Genomic DNA, 5,695 nt, shown 5'->3' with positions numbered 1-5,695 from the left:
ATAGAAATGAAACAAGAGTGGCCCTGAGTCGGGGAGGGTCGAAGCTGGGTGAGGAATACACAGTGGTTTTTGTACTATTTTTGTTGTGTGTTTGAAATTTTCCACAACAAAATGTCTTTGCTGCTGTCAAGGAGGTGGGGAGGAAGACCTAGACGTTCCCTCCAAGGCTGGGGTGGGGGAAGGGAGATCGGGCAGTGTGAGCTTTCCTCAGGAGTGAGCAAAAACAGGAACGTGCCTGCAGAGGGAGGAGTTCCCAAAGAGGAAACGGCGCAGGAACAGCAGATGCAGAGAGGATGCACACTCTGAAGAGGGCAGGCAGCTTCTGCACCGAGGGAGCAAAGGGGCGTGTCAGGGGCAGCTGCTGGGAGGAGGCGCAAGCACCACGGAGAGTCTGGGATGCCCAGCCAAGGAGCCCTGGAAGGGTTGCCCTGGGGACTGACACTGTGGGCTCTGTGTTTTAGCCAAGTCACCCAGGCAGCTGAACAGAAGATGGACTGGAGGGAGAAGCCTGGATGTAGGTAGGGAGGCCTGAGCAGTGGCCAGGTATTTCCTGGACTGGGGTCCTGGAGACAGACAAGGCGGCCTGAGCCAGGGAGTGGCCTGTAATGGACTGCAGGAGACAGCTATGAGTGCTGCTGCCAGGAGGAGGGTGCTGGGAGGGAGGAGTGCAGTGAGACCCGTTTGTGGCCTAGGCAACTTGGTGGATGTTGGTGCCACTATTAAGATAGGTTGAGACGGCAAGTCAGGCCCCTTCATCTAGAGCCCTGGGCTGGGAGGCAGGGGCCTGGGATCTGGCCCCAGCCCTGCTGTCTGGCTGTGGAACCCAGGGCATGTCTCTACCCCTCTCTGACCTAGGGGTCCCCATCTCTAAAGCAAGGGCTAGGAGCCTCAGATCAGAGGTTCTCCGAATCTGCCCCGGGTCAGATCTGTGCCCAGCCCACGCGTGCACCCTTCTTGCCTGCGAAGGGCTCACGAGTTCTCATCTTGCGTCACTGAAAATCCAGTGGTGTGATGTCAATGGCATTTCCCTTCAGAAAAAGGAAATGAGCTTAGCAAGCGTGTTACCAGGAAAGGAAAGTTAGTTGGGCCCCACCCTCTGCAGCCCCATGCTCCCCGCACAGAGCATGCAAGGCCCCTCTGCCTGGGGCTGGGGACAGGACCCAGAAATGTCACAGTTCAGATAGAGGCACCAACACAACAGCCTTGACTTCCAAGCAGGGCTGGGCTGCCTCAGCAGAGTCAGCACCTTCTCTGGCTCCCATGGCCTGGACCCTGGCCACACTCGGAGACTGAGGTCACAGGTAGCTCCAGGGTCTCATCAAACATCAGCAAGTCCCAAAAGCTGAGCTCTTTATAGCCAGGAGACTGAGACCCAGACAGGAGAAGGGGCCTGGCCCAGGACACAGAGCCAGTCCAAGGACAACCCAGACACAGGCCACATGGCTCTGGGGAGTCAGGTGGTCCCTGAAGGCCTGTCTTGCTACAGAGCTCCCAGAATGCCCCATTCCTGGTAGATGTACCCAGAAAGTCCCTCTCCAATTCCAAATGTTAAGTGCCTTTACTAAATGAAACCACTCCCTGACACTTAGCTTTTGACCATCTAAACATTCCTTAAAATGAACTATGAAGATGAAATGAAAACCAGTGTCAATCTATCCAATACAATTGCTATATACTTTGGAAAAAATGAATAGTAAATTGGTAAGTTTGGTATTGGCAAATTGGTCATTTGAAAACCTGATCAGTTGGCAAGGTGGTCATCAAGCAGATCCATTTTTAGGAATTTGACCTAGAGCCTCCCACAGACCCCACCAACCAGGCCTCCTCCCACTTTCCAGCTGCATGGGCCGGGCCAGATCCACCGCATCTCCCCAGCCCAACCCTCAGCCCAGGGCCTGACACACAGGCAGGTCCAGGCTCTGGCTCGTTAACTGCTGAGTAAACTAAGGAGATGTTGAGCCCATGTTGAACCTGAGCACCCTGGGTAATTGGAGGGGCCCACAGGAGGTGGATTAGCAGGGGTGGCCCTGGTCAGCCCCAACACAGTGAGGTAACCAGGTGGAAAAACCCCTCACCTTTGCTCTTATTGTAAAAGTCAACTTGGGTCATAATTTCCACTGTGCCCCCCACAGGGAGGGCATCTGGTTCACCCTCCCACGCACCCAGGGTTTGGGGGTTTTCAGGTGAAGTGGAACTAGGTGTTTGTGTTTCTGCACCTTTGCAGGATCGCTCAGCAACAAAGGAGCCAGAAAAGGCAAGGTGTACACACCGTGTGTAGCATGGGCGAGCTGCAGGCATGCAGGTAAGAGTGTGTGCATGCAGGTGTGTGCACACGAATTTGCATGTGCAGATGCGGATGGCTATGATGCGTGGTGGTGGTATATACATGCGGATGCTTATGGATCTGTGCCAACCATTGTTAAGCACATAGGTATACCCGTGTGTGTATGTGCATGCATGTGTTTGTGTGAGTCGCAATGTGTATACAACTTTACACAATAAGTGAATTGAGTACATGTACCTGTTTATCCACAGAAGTGTATGATGACTGGACACATGTAAATATGTGTATTTGCACGTGTTTATGCTTTGTGCATAGATGCATGTTTGTGTATTTATGCTGATCCATTTAAGCGTATGGGATGCGTGTGGATGTTTGTGTAACGTCTGTACATACTCCATAGGTGCATCTTAATACAGGAATATGGGTGCGATGTGTATGTGTGTGTGTGTGTGCCTGTGTGAACAGGTGTGGCTGGAGATCTATGAGTGTGTGGATAGGTATATTTGCCTGTGCGCATGTGCGATTCACGTGGTGTGAGTGCACATGGTCGCAGGCAAATGTCTGTGTGGGCACACACATGCCCTGTTGCCCTTTTCTGTCTTTTCCTCTTGGGAAATTACAGAACTTCTGAGTCCTAACCATGGCTGGTGGCTCTTCCAGGAACATGGTTTCCTGGACCCAAAAGGTAAGCTTGTCAGGGACCCACGTGAATGAGGAAGTGGGTGGGCCTGAGTCTGGGGCTCCTCTGAGAACTGCTGTGGACCAGGGAAATCTTGCTGCCACCTCTGGTCTTTAGTCCACCTCTCAGTAGTAGCTTTCAAAGCTTGATTTTTTTGGAGGCGTCTCCACGGAGCATAGTCCTAAGCTCCTAGCCTAGGTTGTCCCTGTCCCTGGGCCTGTTTGGTTGACATTCTGTTACAGTTTAAAAAACACATCCACATCTGTACTCTTAGCTAATCCTTGTGACCTTTCTTCTAGTCTGTTTGGAGAGGCTGGGAGCAGAGCGGTTAAAAGAGCCAGGCCTGGTTCCATTCCTGCCCCCTCTTCTAGCTGAGCAACTTCCGCCTCTTCCAGCCTCCCTCACGGGAATCACAGATCACGTGAGATGACACCCATGAAGGGCTTGACTGGCATCTAGCACATGGTGAGGACTGCAAAAATGTGGGCTATTGTTTTTACTATTATCCCCATTTTATAGATGAGGAAACTGAGGCTTGGAGAGGCTCTCTGCCTTTGTCAACCTGGAGATGCTGGGAAGGAAGTGAGGCCCATCCCACCTCAGATGCCTGTCCTCTGTCGTCAGGAGCATTCTCTTGTTCTTCCGGGCTTGGCCAAGCGGTGGTAAACCCCACATGTGGTTCTGTGGTTGCCCACACAGTCCTAAAAATAGCCAACAGGAACCCAGGGGCTCCCCCTTGGTGAGTGGCAGCAGGCCCAGTCCTCAGGCAGCCACCGACCTGCTCACTCCCCACAGGCGAGCAGGTCCTGTCTAGGAAGGGGCTGGGTGGCCTGGGTCCCATGGATGATGAGCCAGAGGCTGTGCCAAGCTTATAGCAAATATTATTTTATTTCATTATGTTTTCTTACATCTGTGATGTGGAGGCCATAGCCCCACTGGACTCATGAGGAGACTGAGGCTCAGAGCAATGAAGTGACCTGCTCAAAGTTAAGGAGCTTCAGTGAGGACACAATTTGTTCTGATCCTAAGGTCACTATCCTTAATCCCTCTCCCTCTGGGGTCTTCCCTATCTTGAGCCTGTGGACAGCTGTGCAGTGGCAAGAGAAAGGCCTTCAGAGCTACACAGACCTGGCTTCAAATCCCAGCCTCCCTGATGAGCCCTGGTGGTCTTGGTAAGTCACCTCACCTCTCTCAGCCTCAGTTTCCTCACTGACAAAATAGGAGCCACACTGCACATGATGTGGGAGTATGGTGGGGATCCAATGAAAGAAGGCACACAAGCACCCGGGGGAGGCCTGGGACGCAGCCAGTGCTCAGTACACAGCCACTCACTGGCTCTGCTCCTCCCCCGACTGACGTCTATGCTTCCAAAGCTGGGGTGAGAGAAGCAGCATTGGTCGAGCTCCCAGAAGTGTCCTGCCAGGTCAGGGAAGTGGAACCACCCAGGAGAGGCCAGGAGAGGAGGTCCCTATGGTAGACTGAAATTTCCCAAAAATGATTTCAGGAGTGTTCCTAATTCTATACCCTGGAAACTTGTCATTCCCCATCAGGAGATGGAGTCCATTGCTCTTCCCCTTGAAACTGGGCATGGCTTTGAGATGGCCTCCATGAAAAGAATGTGATAGAATTGACATGAAAACTTCCTAGGCTAAACCTAAAAGGTGGTACAGCCGCCACCCATCTGTCTGTCTATCTTTCTGTCTCTGTCTTTCTCTCAGCATGCTTGCCCTTGGGACTCAGACACCATATTGTGAGGAAGCCCAAGCTACATGCAGAGGCCACTATAGTTGTTCTGGCCAACAGCCCAAGCTTCAGCTGCCAGACATATAAATAAACCAACTCTTCAAATGATTTCAGTTTCCAGACTTCAATGCATCCCAGGTAATGTCCAGAGGAGCAGAGACAAACCATCCTCTCTGAGCCCTGCCCAAATGCAGACTTGAGAACAAACTAAATGTCATTGTCTCAAGCCACCAATTTTCACGGTGGCTTGGTACACAGCACCAGGTAACAGGAATAGCCCCCCTCTTCCTCTGCAGCTCTCCCCAGGTACAGGCAAGCTCCCCAACCCATGCTTCATCCCCACCCCACAGACAGAACCTGGAGTCAGTCCTCCCACCCACAACTGTGCCTTCCAAACTAAGCTCAAAGCCCAGCTCTGTTGCTTTCAGATGGGTGCCCTAGGGCAAGTCACCAACCCTATATGACAAATCCCTCTGTGTCAAATGGGAATTATAATAGTGCCCCTGAGGAGTCTTGGAGAGATTTAATAAAGTGCCTGGAACATAATGAGTGCTCATTAAGTGGACGCAGGGACATGAGGCTTGGGAAAAAGGAAGGGGTCAAAGACGTCACCCCAGTCTCTGACTGGGAGGGAGAGAGGAGGAGCAGGTTTTCAGGGAGTCTGGGAGGAAATAAGTTTAGGCCGGATGCTAAAAACAAGGTGCCTAGCTCTGTGCAGGTTCCTGAGGAGGACCTGTCCTCAGGTGGCTCATAGACTGACCAAGACATGGGAGGCTGCAGAGTGTGGCTAGGCAGGCCCAGGCAGGAGCTGCTCAAGGGTGAATAAGGTGGGGGCGTGGAGGGCACGGCAGCAGGAGCTGGGCCAGGGACCTCAGAGCCAGGTGGGCACAGCCGCAGATAAGCCTGAGCTCTGAGGCTTCCCAGATACCACAAGATCCCCTCCCCTTCTCTCCTTAGCCCAGGCCAGCCTGGCCCTATCTAGAGAGATA

At 52.6% G+C, this 5,695-nt stretch overlaps 1 long non-coding RNA gene across 2 annotated transcripts; it reads left to right on the top strand.

Annotated features, from left to right (window-relative positions):
• Positions 1-286: 286 nt before the first annotated feature.
• Positions 287-5,067, top strand: LOC109028821 (uncharacterized). 2 transcript variants are annotated; one of them, XR_010129167.1, is made up of 3 exons: positions 287-514; positions 2,225-4,135; positions 4,682-5,067. It is a non-coding gene; the product is annotated as an uncharacterized lncRNA (long non-coding RNA). The 2 variants fall into 2 exon arrangements; XR_002007794.3 differs by having other exon boundaries at positions 287-518.
• The last annotated feature ends 628 nt before the right edge of the window (positions 5,068-5,695 follow it).

The sequence above is a fragment of the Gorilla gorilla genome, chromosome 9, assembly GCF_029281585.2.
Source record: "Gorilla gorilla gorilla isolate KB3781 chromosome 9, NHGRI_mGorGor1-v2.1_pri, whole genome shotgun sequence".
In the NCBI taxonomy this organism is placed as follows: Eukaryota; Metazoa; Chordata; class Mammalia; order Primates; family Hominidae; genus Gorilla; species Gorilla gorilla.
Note: the sequence above shows the minus strand (reverse complement) of the source record. Positions and strands in the feature narration are given on the sequence as shown.